At 38.1% G+C, this 13,817-nt stretch overlaps 2 pseudogenes; both read right to left on the bottom strand.

Moving 5' to 3' along the window:
• Positions 1 to 1,363: 1,363 nt before the first annotated feature.
• Positions 1,364 to 4,786, bottom strand: LOC106378003 (annotated as a pseudogene).
• Positions 4,787 to 8,740: 3,954 nt separating this feature from the next.
• LOC106378004 lies at positions 8,741 to 12,138 on the bottom strand (annotated as a pseudogene).
• Positions 12,139 to 13,817: the final 1,679 nt, after the last annotated feature.

The following is a 13,817-nucleotide window of genomic DNA, read 5'->3' as shown; positions in this document are numbered from 1 at the left end:
TACAATGTTTCATTTTCTATTAATTTTCCTGTATATATAACTGCAACAGCAACATAACATTAACACTAATTTTTGTTTTAAGTTTCTAAATGGAGATCATTGACATATAAGAGATAAACTAAGAGATTGAAATTACAGATAGAAAGAATTAAAAAATGAGAAACCCTCTAAAACTGAATAAACCACATATAAACAATTTTTGTCAACGACGTATATAATGTGGATTAAATCAAATAAGTGATATATAGATGATAATAACACAGACCACAAAGTTATATGTTCTGGTCATCATCCAAAAAAAAAAACATAATTGGTAAGTTTTTTTTTTTTTAAACACTTTTTAAAGGGGTGCAACATAATTGGTAAGTTTGTAACCAATTTTAGATGTAAAAATTAATTAAATTTCTTCTCAAACCACAATGGTCATATTTCTAAGAAATGGGAATCTGAGTATAAATTATGAGATACAGACTAGGCAGCATCTTCACTGTAGTGGAATAAAATAATATTTTGGTAATTAGAAATACCCGATGGTTTATAAACTAATTCAACTAAGTAACAAACTAAACCTATCTACTACAATTAATCTCACTCACTGAGCAACAGCTGAGCTCAAACACCCGTTTTACCATATTCAATATTCAATGGACTTCTATTACATATATGTTTTATAAATATTATAAGCTAATAATGAATATCAATGATTATTATTACAGTGGTCCTAGTAGGCTAGGCTATCTATTACTTTTAGAAAACTACAATACATGTGGTACTTTCTTTTTAAAAGTATATTATTTCTTGAAGTTGAGCTAATTACAATTAATGTCTTGCGTGAGCAAAACTAAGTAATCCTATATATATATATATGCATATCAAATAAATAAATAGACAAACACCATAAATTAACATGACACAAATCGATAAAATAATAAGATAATAAATTTTTAAAAAATCTTATGTAAATATATGGTCCCTTTAAAATTATAAATTAATAATTTATGGGTATATACATTTTATATAAGTACAAGTCGGCCATTATATTGTTTTTTATATTCACAATGAAATCATATTTATATTTTCTTAATATTTAATATATTTTGATGAGATTTAGTAAAATTATATCTAAAAAATATTTAAATTCTAAGAAACATATTTTATATACAGCAAGTAATATAATAAAAGTTATATAAATGTTGAATTTTAAAAAATTAAAATTAATGTATATACACTAAAATAAAATAAAAATCTTATTTTAGAAATAAATATATCTTAAAACCGAAAAATCTAAAATTGAATTTTTTAAAAAATTAATTAGACTTTGGTATTTTGTTAATTTATAGAGTTTTTACTGTATGTCCTTTGATTTCCAGAGGAGATGCTCTGTACTAATATCCAAGAATAAATCAAAAGAAGCCAAAATATATAATAAGAATTTTAAAATTAGTTTGTTTATATCTCAATCAATGCGCATTTACTGATTCCTTTTTTTTGCTTATATTTCTGTCAATGCCTCTAATGAAATTCAAGGATAGAAGATAGCTACTAAAATAGTAGAACTAAATGAGTAAATGAGCACTTTTTTTTTTTTTTTTTTTTTTTTTTTTTGTCACGGGCGGTCTCCGGAATCCCAGAGGACTCGAACCCAAGTGCCTTGGGATCCAGTTCACTCTAGTGTTACCACTAGGCTATTCTGTCCCGGCGAGTAAATGAGCACATAAAATGTATTTTTAATTGATAAAATTTAAACAATTTATAATTTTAATTTAACAAAATCATTAAAATATATTTACATATATTTTGTTATTATTTCCAAAATATTTCTAAAGAAACGTCTATTTACTTAACAATTATTTAAGAAAATGTTGTATTCCACTCAGGGCGGTTTATGTTTGTACACTTGTCTTGTTTGATCAGCTTATTGAAACATCCAGTGAAAGTAACCTTGTAAGGGGCAAGAAGGTATGCGAATTGATTGCAAAGACACTGATCAAGTTACATCACAAATGGCTGATCCAAAACCCAGTTGGTCATGGCCCTTAAGATGGAGCTGATGAGATAAGTAGACCCCAGTCGTCTCTTGAAAGAAGAGACTAGAGATTTCAAAATGGAAGTGATGGTCATGTGTCAAGTCCCTCAGAGAATAGATACAGATGCATTCAATGCAAAGAGAGTGAGATCCAGTCATGGTTCATCAGACCTGAGTTGTGGATTCACCGCCTGTTTAGGATGATTATGCTGGAGATTTCAAAGTTGTTATCTAAAAACAAAGATAAGAAATCACGGGATTCTAGGTTACAGGGAGCAGATCAGAGCTTCCCAATATCAATTGGTTTAATGATATATCAAGAACTCTGTCCAGTCGAGCCAGTTAAACATAAGAGAAACTGGCCTACAAGCTTTTGTTTTAACTGAGATCGAGTTCTTGTAGATTCTTCAACTATTTACTTGCTGAATCACAATGTATACAAGTATACTTTTTTCTGAGGCCATGGAAACATCCATAAGGTGGATCCGTACTCGGCACCAAGAACATTAGAAGCACATAAGTACAAGAATGCCTATCAGCCCAGCAACATAAGTGGAAGACCATCATGTCAATGTCAGCTTCTTCATCTTCTTATCATGTATTTAAGAAATATATGATAAGATGTGAAGCAAATAGAAAGATTTGGTGAAATATAACTCACAACACTAAGTAGCTTTTCTACTATCTTATTTTAAGAAAGTCAACTTTGTCTGCACTCAAAATTTTGGTTAAACGAAACTGACATCTTATTGTTGTGAACAAGTACATATGATTAGATCCAGGAGCAATATTTTTCTCCATTACAGATGGAAAATGCTAATTGGGAAATAGGAGATAATATAAGGAATAGAGAAGAAACAAAGTAGAGATTTCAAAATAGAGTTTTAAGTTCAGAGATTGAGAGTCAGAGAATGCAAAATTTTACAGTGATGCTGATGCTCAGGTAGAGGATGAGGAGGAACGAGCGTCGTGACTACTTCAGACCACTCAAGGTTCCCCCAAATCTCGCCTTTCTCTTTGCGCCTTTGTAAAGATATCTCAGCACAGAAAATCTCCAATTTCCCAGGAGCATGCACATCCCAGAAAAGTAACATGTTGGGACCAGAGTTGCTCAGTTTGTGACCGGGAAGCAAATCGTCAAGTTGTTCTTCCAGCAATCCCCAACCATAGTTGACCAGTTTGGAGGCACATAGAGTGTCCTTTAAATCCTTCAATCCCATCACCTCTCTCCACTTTATCACATTCGGCTCGTGCCACTCCAACTCGCTTGCCTGACACCACAGTATCCTCCCACCAGTTACACAACAGTACATGACATTCTCTATCACATGCCAACCCCTTCTAGGTCTGTAGGCATCCGACTTCCCTTTTTTCCATATGCCTTCCCTCGGAATATAGAGCAAACCATTACCTTTCTCATTCAAAGAGAAAACCTTCTTCTCCTCCCTCACAACGCTTTCGTGAATAACTGAAGAGTATGGTTCCTTCGGCCGCTTTGGCAGTACATCCCAAGTCTGCGTATTTGGGTCGAAAACTTCTCCCCATTTGTCCGAATTCGGGTCCTCGCACCCTCCGAAAACGTACATCTTCCCGTCCACCACGCCCGCGGCAGCATAAGCTCGAGGTACACCCATGCAGGGGAGATTGCTCCACGTATGAAACCGGCAATCGAGGAAAAATGCCCTGGACGATCGATTCCCGCCAATCATCCCACCGATTATATAGATCCCGCAACCATAAGCCACTACGGAGGATGCTTCCTGAGGCTGATACAAGTGTGGCCGGATTGGAACCAACCGATTATTTAGAGCTTTTGGGTAGAAGGCGAACCAACGAACAAACGTGCTGAAGGGATGCTTAAACATAGGACGATGCAGTTTTCGGTGCAACCCATAAGTGTTCGTTCTTGGTAGAGCTCAGGGGAAAGCAGTAGAGAGCGTAGCCACTTGTTGACTAGAGATAAAGACGCGTGGTCAGATCTTGAGACAGTGGCGAAGCAATTCAGAAGGATATCGTCTGGTAATAACGATAACGCACAAGGCGGAGAAGAAGACTTCTTCCACTTATTCGTACAATTCCACCACATCGTCTTTTGTTTTGCTTTGTTTTGTCTATGTCTTTGATCCCGTAGCACTTTGCTGGAAATCGACATCGTGTGATGTTTCCTTTTTGGGTTTAAGAGAGAATAAAAGAAGCACTTCCTCAACTCCTATGTTATATATACACAAAAATCTCGGGATCCTATTCCTAATCTAATTCGATCCGAGTAAGGTGTAAGGAACAAATCTACAACATATTTTTGACCAAAAAAAAAATCTACCACATATCCTTCTGCTTCTTTTTTTTTTTTTGAAAATATTGCTGCAGCCATAAAATTAATTAAATCATTCAGGTAAATAACGTGATTAACCCAAAATGCCTCTTCTGAAACATATTTTAACCGAAGAAAAAAAATCTATTTTTATCCGAAAAACTTTTATAGTGTAGACAATGAACATGACTGCAGCCATTGTGATTAAAAATATGGGTTTTTTTGTAAGATTGACTCAAAACTCAAAGTCAAACCTAAAACTAACTCATGCTTTTCTTGGATTTTTCTTTTGCCCTATTCACCCCCACAAGTTCATGATATTCACGAAAATATCATCACATTTTTTTTATTTATTTTTTTTCCGAAAATGATATTTTTACTCCCTCACCCTCATCATCTTCAAGTAATTACAAGATTGCCATTGTGATCAATACCCCAACAACCAATTTGAAGCTCTTAATGCACCTAAAATCGATTTACACTCTCTCTTTCTCACTTGTTATGAACTAAAAACAACATCTCTTTCACTTTGCCTCCATATTCATCCAAAAAACTCAAGCTTTTGATTCAAATTTTTTTATGGTTTATAGAGCTATTCAAGCATACTATTCTTGGTGGGTTACTTTCGTTTGAGATTGTGGGTGGTTGGAGAAGACTCTGTGTGCTAAGGAAGTCATCTCACTAGTTTAAGGTATGAAACTGAAATTTTTTCCAAATCTGTTTGTGTAGAAGACTTACGGGTAAGTCTTCTGGTCAAACGAACGACTTACTTTTAAGTCGTCATCTTTATTTGTTAAAAAAAGAACTAGAGAATACCCTAGACGACTTACTGATAAGTAGTCTAGGATAAATGGGTTAGTTTTGCATTTGACCGAATTGTGTCAGATATTTGACTATTCCTGGACGACTTACCAGTAAGTCTTTTCCAGGAAAACAAAAATTTCAATATTTTATTAAATCTGGACGACTTATCTGTAACTCGTCTCAGGTTACTTTTGCAATTGGAAAATAAAACTTAAATTTAACTTTTCCCAGACGACTTACGCGAAAGTCATCCAGTAAGACGACTTACTTGAAAGTCGTCCAGGATAAGCAAAGTCGTCCAGATTTAATTCCTAGATTATGGTCAAACCTTGCTTATCTCAGACGACTTTCTTGTTTGTCGTCTGGCTGGACGACTTTCAAGTAAGTCGTCTGGGTAAAGTTAAATATATAAGTTTCTTTTTCGAATTGCAAACTAACCTGAGAAGACTTACAAATAAGTCGTCTAGCTTTAATAAAATATTGAAATTTTTGTTTTCCCTGAGATGACTTACTGGTAAGTCGTCCAGGAAAAGTCAAATATCTGATACAATTCGGTCAAATGCAAAACTAACTCATTTATCCTAGACGACTTCCTGGTAAGTCGTCTAGGTTTTTTTTTTTTAACAAACAAAGCTGGACGACTTACAAGTAAGTCGTCCTATTTAAAATTCAATTGCAAAATGACCTGTTTGGACGACTTACTGGTAAGTCTTCCAGACGACTTACTGGTATGTCGTCTGCGTCAATGTTTAGTAAACTTTCATTTTCTTTATGTTTACTAATGTGTTTTATTTTGAATTTTTGTAGATGATGCGTCAGTTACATGCAGTGTATGAAGAATGGTTGTTGAATGATTGTCGTTGGGATTTTGTGGTTGATAATGTCAAAGGAGCGAGAATCATTTTTTTGGGGGAAGGTTCGACACATGCTGAACTTCTTGCAATGGCTCAAGAAGATTATAACCTGGACATGAGCACAGAATCTGTGGAGATAACCTACTCATTACCAGCAGAAATGATGCAGGCTCCAGACACCCCTCCTATTCATGTTACAAGTGATAGACAAGTTCGAAACTTGCTCGAGATAACCAAAACGCATGGAGTACGGCTTTGTGTATCAAGCCGTAGCAAGGTGGAAACGGTTTCAGAGTTCAGGGAAGATGATGAAGCTGATGAATGTTTTGAAGATGATGATGATGATTTGGTTGAAGATGAAAATCATGACAGGGAGGAGGACGATGGGGATGAGGACGATGGGGAGGAGGATGCTGGTATCTCTATTGTTGCTGAAGCGGACGAGAATGGTGAGGATTACAGTGTTTATGGAAAGGTTGAAGATGAGGATGAGGAAGATGATGATATGTGTTTTGAAGATATCGAAAAGATTGAAGGAGGAAGATCGAATGGTAACAGTATCTATGTCAACCAGAGTTTTGTTAGCAAGGATGCACTGCTTTCAGAGCTGCGGTTGACAGCAGTGAGGTTTAAGTTCTCCTTCAGAATATACAAGTCAACGAAAACTCTCCTTGTGACAACATGTCCGGTTAGTGGTTGTCAATGGAAGGTCAGAGCGAGTGTGAAACATGGGACAAACACGTTTTGGGTAACAAAGTATGTGGAAAAACATACATGCTCAGCGGGAGACCGACTCGCTCAGCGGAGACACTGTACTCCGAAGTATGTTGGTAGGCTTTTCATTGATCGTGTTGGAATCATTGATGGGTTGAATCCGCAGCATATCACTGATGCAATGAAGAACATGTTTGGCATGACGCTTGATTACACCACTTCATACAGAGCACTTTTATATGCACAAACATTGGTGAGAGGATCAGCAGAAGATGGGTATTCGCGTCTGCCATCATATCTCGAGCAAATCTCCTTAGCAAATCCCGATTCTATCACGGCTATAGAACTTGATTCTATCAATAGATTTAAGTATCTATTTCTCTCTTTTGGAGCTTCTATCAAAGGTTTTAAGTATCAGAGAAGGGTCATTGTGGTGGATGGGACTCACCTAAGTGGGAAATATGGAGGTGTTATGTTAGTTGCAGCCGCACAAGATGGGAATTTTCAGATATTTCCATTGGCTTTTGGGATCGTAGATGCTGAAGATGAACCTTCTTGGGAATGGTTTTTCACAAAATTGGCTAGTTGTGTATCTGATGAGCAGCCTCTGGTGATAGTCTCTGACCGGCACGCGGCCATTAAAAGTGCGTGTGATAAGGTGTTTCCTTGGGCAACCCGAGGAATATGTTATTATCACCTTCAAGATAACATTGTCAAAAAGTATAAAGGGAAACATCTCTTGTACTTGGTGAAAGGTGCTGCTTATGCTCATACGGTTTCAGATTTTGACCGGTACATGGCTGAGATACGGAGTGCAAACCTGGACCTTGCAACGTATTTGGAGAATGCCGACGTCAGCCTATGGTCAAGGGTTTATTGTCAGGGGGACAGGTACAACATAAAGACAAGCAACATCGCTGAATCTATTAATTCCGCTCTGAAGCGAGCTAGAGGATTTCCGGTTCAGTTCCTGTTGGAGTTCATAAGGGAGAAGCTAGGAAAGTGGTTTTGGAAAAGGAGAGAAGATGCTTTGAGTCTCCCAACTCAACATAGTCGAGGTGTTGAATACTTGCTTGCTGTTCGATCGGAGATAGCGGATACGATGACGGTACAACCAATTGATGGATGGCGATTCTTTGTGAAAGGTGGGAAAATGGACTGTGTGGTTGATTTGGAACATGGAAAGTGTGATTGTGGTGTCTATGCAGTGGAGAAAATACCTTGCTCTCATGCTATAGCTGCTGGAACATCTGTTGGTTTGCATATCTCCACACTTGTATGTCCAGTGTACTCAAAGGATTTTCTGTTTGCAGGATACTCAGAGAATATATATCCTTGTGTTGGACAACAAGTTGAGGAACGCACATGCTTTCCTCCGGAAGTGAAACGTGGTCCGGGAAGACAGAAGAAATCAAGATGGCAATCTTGGTTGGAGCTATCCAGGATGAGAGGACGCAAACCCCGGAAGCAACACAGGGCTTATAGATGCTCAAAATGCAAGGAAACTGGTCATACGAAACCACAATGTAAGTCGTCCAGTGTTTAGTCTTCCAGAAGACCTTCAGTTAAGTCGTCCAGAAGGTCGTCCAGTTAGTCGTCCAGGGTTTTTTCTTCCAGAAGACCTTCAAGTTAGTCGTCCAGTGTTTAGTCTTCCAGAAGACCTTCAATTAAGTCGTCCAGAAGGTCGTCCAGTTAGTCGTCCAGTGTTTAGTCTTCCAGAAGACCTTCAATTAAGTCGTCCAGAAGGTCGTCCAGTGTTTAGTCTTCCAGAAGACCTTCAATTAAGTCGTCCAGAAGGTCGTCCAGTTAGTCGTCCAGTGTTTAGTCTTCCAGAAGACCTTCAATTAAGTCGTCCAAAGGACGTCCAGTTAGTCGTCCAGAGTTTTTTCTTCCAGAAGACCTTCAAGTTAGTCGTCCAGTGTTCAGTCTATGTACTAAAAATTTGTGTTATGAACTTATCTGTGTCAACTTCTTTGTCAAATTGCACTACCAAACAAATTTGAGATGGTTTTGCCCTTTATATTATCCGAAATATAGTTACAAAAGGTCACTGCTCAGAAGACTTTCCAGACTACTTATAGTTAAGTCGTCCAGACGACTTAACTGTAAGTCTTCTGCGCAGAATATAGTTACAAAATAGGGATCAAGTTCAAATACAAAATAGGGATCAAGTTCAAATACACACATCAGCCTAATCTATCATACAAAATCATCTAAAGTGGCCTGTTTATCACCCGTCATACGTACCCAGGATGTCATCCATGTCCTTGTTTTCGAACTCATGCGCGTCAGGAAGCTCTTGAAATATATCCACCGCCATCTTATCCCTCATACTCTTCCCGTTGGCCTTAGCAAAGTCTTTTTTACTAAACTCTATCCCAAGAGCATGACATTCAATGTACTTTAGAGTGTACACGCCACAATCACCAGCTCGGGCCGGAGGTATATTGGTCGGTCTCTCATATGTGAATGGCTCCAGGCTGTATTGGGCACGTAGTTCGTCTGAGGAAGCGCACTCAACAAGCAGATAAGGGACCATGTAGAGAAAAGGCTCCATTACCACATCGAGTTCTTCTGGGGAGATACTGGAACAAATGCTGTCAAAGACGACTATGTGCCTCTTAGGGATCGATATCCAAATAGCAATCCAATGACTGTCGGCGAAGTTTACTGGCGCATAGATATCATCAATATCCGTCCCCCAAACCTTGTTCGATTGGCAAAATGATGGTATAGTGCCTGCATAATAATTCCACGCCCCACCAGGGAGTCTTCTTCCTAAACCGTTTTGATCGGGCTTCGAGTCCTTAAAATCCTTGAAGTTGAATCTCCATTGCTGAGCAAAGAGATGATCAAGGAAGCACATTCTCTCGCTCCTGAAATGTTGTGGGTTAGCGTTGTACCTCTTCCTCAGCACATTAATCCAAGCATCAATATGCTGCATATAAAATAAAGTACAAGTCAGAAGATATCAGACGACTTAGTGGTAAGTCTTCTACGTAGATGACTTACCAGATGACTTACAAGTAAGTTGTCTACGTCATAGCAGAAGACTTACACAGTCCTCCAGCCACTCTAGGGAGGTTCGGAGGATTTGATACCACCAAGTTCTACTTTTACGTGGTTTTTTATCGAGAGCGGTTCTATAATAACTGCAAACACAAAATGTTGAAAAGCAATCAGGTTTTATGGGAAAAGCAAGCTATTATGTAACAAGCAAGCTATTATGTGAAAAGCAAACACTTACGGACAAGATTTCAACCACTCAGCGAGCTCCCTCAACTTATTCTTGTCAATTGGTGCAAAAGGATTATAGCCTGGATAAAGCTTTCTGTTTGAAATGATCACTCTGGCCGTCCTGTTTGCCGTATAAGGAGATTTCTGTGAGGCAGCAAGTTTCCTTGTTCGATCACTCTTTGCACGGCAAAGTGCCAAAGCAGCATCCTTCTTTTCTAGATATCTAGCATCCTCCTTCTGCAAATCTGAAACAGTGGATTGATTTTTGTCCAATAGAACAAGGCTCGGTTCTGGAGCTTTATCCTCCGCCAAGCTCTTCCTTCCCGCGTTTGTCCCATTGACACTTTCACTCTGCAATATACAAGATGGGTTTATACAATAATAACCAATGAGTGTCTTCAAACATGAAACAAAATACATATATAAAATCCAAGGATTTGTTACTAACCCCGGGTTCGAGCGTCGGTTTAGGTGGAGAGGTAGTGTTTTGAGATGATGTCCCTTTCCGTTTTGTGGTGATACCAACCTTCTTCTCCACAGCTTCCACCCTTTCCGACAGATATTTGATCTCCTTAAGGCACGTCCCAAACCCTTCCCTCATGGCATCAGCTATGTCCTTGAACATAGTTTTAATATCCTTTGGTCAAACCACCAACAGTCGTAGTCACCTCTTCACTAGCCTCTGCAGCTGCCTCTTCACTAGCCTCTGCAGCTGCCTCTTCACTAGCTTCAGCAGGTGCCTCTTTACGAGCTTTCTTCCGAGGTTTTGGACTGTCTTCCTTCACTACCTTTTTCTTCGCTGGACTCACAACCGCCGAATTTGTATTGACCCAAGTACCGGTGACTTCCCAGCAATCCATGGTCCACTTCCACGGTTTCTTCACAAACATGAGTTTAATTATGTTCTCCGCGAGCGGGTTCTCAACATCAAACTCCCATTTTGGAAACATTTCACCAGTGTCCTTTTGAATAAAGTTGATCACCCTAGTCTGCAGTAAATAGAAGATATGAACTTAGATATTTGACGGATTAAGAAAGATGGAAAGAAAAGACTTCACAGACGACTTATAATTAAGTCGTCTGGAAAGTCTTCCAGCTGGACGACTTAGTAGACGACTTATAATTAAGTCGTCTGTAAAGTCTTCCAGCTGGAAGACTTAGTAGAAGACTTATAATTAAGTAGTCTGGATAGTCTTCCCAGACGACTTAATTATAAGGCTTCTACTAAGTCATCCAGCTGGAAGACTTTCCAGACGACTTAATTATAAGTCTTCTACTAAGTCGTCTAATTGGAAGACTTATCAGACGACTTAATTATAAGTTTTCTGCGAAGTCGTCCAGATTGAAGTAAATACCTGACTGAGGATAGCCTCTTTAAACTGTCTGCGTCCTTTGCGACCCTTGTAAGCCAGTATCGGGGGAGACGGATTGTTTGGGAGAGGATTACCAAAAGTAGCACCCAATTCCGGAAGAGCTGTGTACACCCAGACCTGGAGAGCTTGCGCAAACCCATTAATAGTGTAACAACCCGAAATATCTCTGCCCTTCACAGAGTCCATCAGCACCTTAAACGCGACTCTCCCCCATGGATAATTCTCAAACCGTTCTAGCTCCATCACTAGCCTTGCCAGACTAACCCGTGTAGGGGTTGAATACTTTCTCCCTTCAATGTATCCAGTGAAGATGGCAAGGTACGCGAGCCGCTTGCGATCATCCCGAGACCACCCTTCGCATCTCTCAAGTGCTGCTATTATCTCCTGAGTAGATGGCCCAGCTTCGACATGAACTCCCAGCATCTCCCAAAAAGAAGTCAACTCCTTTGTAACAACAGAGTGAGGTCTCTCAAGGTCCTCGATGTACTCGCAGTTTAGACCAGTGAGGTGTTCAAACTCTAACAGTGAAAACCTCACAGGTTCTGGACCAACGAGACTCCACAGCTCATACTTCTTCTTTATGTCCAGCTGGAAACCGAGCATGTAGTGAACCAGCCTTGAAGCCCAATCAAATCCCAGCTCTTGGAACTTGATGAAAACTCCCAACTTCGACTCCTTCAGCTCTTCATATTCGTCATCATGAAGAGCTTTCTTTAAAGCAGCATGCAACGTCCAACAAGTATGATACGAAATGCTATGCACTGCGGGGGGCTCTTCCCCTAATGTATATATCCTACGGGGGAGTTCTGGCATCTCCATTTTTTTTGTCTGCCTGCAAAACAATCAAAGACAACCATCTCAAACAATCAAAGACTTATAATTAAATCGTCTGGCAAGTTTTCCAGCTGAAAGACTTATAATTAAGTCGTCTGGAAAGTCTTCCAGCTTGAAGACTTCCCAGACGACTTAATTATAAGTCTTCCAAGACTTCCAGTTTTATATTCATCTTTTCCTCAATCAATCACTCGACAGTAAGAGATATAACTTACCGGCGGCGGAGTTCAACGAAACGCCTCTGAGAGAATGCGCGCTAGGGTTTCCTCTCGGATCTTAAATAGAGGAAGCGGCTGTGAGAATGGTGGTGACAACGACGGTGATAACGGCGGAGAGATAACCGACGGTGAGAACGATGAGAACGATGGATTAGAGAGAATCGACGGAAATCGCCTTCGAAATCGCCTTTGAGAGAAACGGCTTTTGATTTTCGATAAACAGTGAAAAAAAAAAAACCTTATATATGGCCGGTAAATAATCCGGTTAGGTTTAAAAGTACATTGTAAAATTAAAGGTTTGGTCCGGTTTGGACCGGTTTGGACGACTTACTAGTAAGTCGTCTGTTGAATACTGTACATCAGACGACTTACTAGTAAGTCGTCCCAGACCCTAAATTTAACCCCTAAACTAAATTGACTAAATTAACTAACTAACCACGTTTTAAACCCGTAGTTATACTTAAATAGTGTTTACTATACACAGAATTAAAACACTTAGGTAAATTTTAAAGTTTTCAAAAAAACATTTATGCATTCCAAAATCTAACCCTAAGAACACATACAATACTACAACATATGTTGGCAAAACCTAAACCAAAGAATATCATGACTCACTACTTTCACTCATCTATGTTGAAAACAATTAACTTTTGTTATATCTTAATTTATATCTCTTAAAACATATGTTAATTACATGATTTCAATTTTTCGCTTATCAAAATATTTTTTACAAAATTTTTAAATTATTTCTAAATAAAACTAGTCCAGATAAGTCGTCTGGACGACTTTCTGGTAAGTCGTCTGGACGACTTACTGGGGTTAGAAACGTAAAAAAATTTTGGTTTTTTTGTTTGTTCACAAGGGGTTGGTTGTAATTTCAATAGCCTTTTAGGTTACTTTTGCATTTGTTTCAAGTTTGGGTTAACCTTTGTGTTTGAAATCAAGTTGTGAGTCATATTTGGCAATTTTCCCTAAAAATATACTCCGGTTGTTATATAAAAAGCATGGAAAAGACCATTATTGTATCAATGTATCGAAAAAATTCAACTTAATTTCAGTGTAGGTTTTGTCATTGATTTTTTTTTAATGTATATATGTCAGATCATATTTTCTAATGGTTTTAATGTATTTTTCAAGAGTTTTTTTTTTGGTTTCCTTGATGAAATATATCTTATCAACTTATTTACTGTTGTTATTGATAGATTTTAATTTGTTGAATAAAAAAGTTTCACAAGGAAACAAATTGCCCTTGTAAACTACGCTTGTTTTGACGCCCAGTACTTGTTTAAAATATATTCCATCTATTTCATAAAAAAAAGTGATTTTTACTTCTTTTTTTGATACACCAAAAATATCATTTTAAAATTTCAATACAATTTATTCTTATTTTCAGTTTAATAGTAATTGTAAACTGCATTAATTTTATAAATAATTTTATTTTATCTC

The sequence above is a fragment of the Brassica napus genome, chromosome C2 (genome assembly GCF_020379485.1).
Source record: "Brassica napus cultivar Da-Ae chromosome C2, Da-Ae, whole genome shotgun sequence".
Classification (NCBI taxonomy): Eukaryota; Viridiplantae; Streptophyta; class Magnoliopsida; order Brassicales; family Brassicaceae; genus Brassica; species Brassica napus.
Note: the sequence above shows the minus strand (reverse complement) of the source record. Positions and strands in the feature narration are given on the sequence as shown.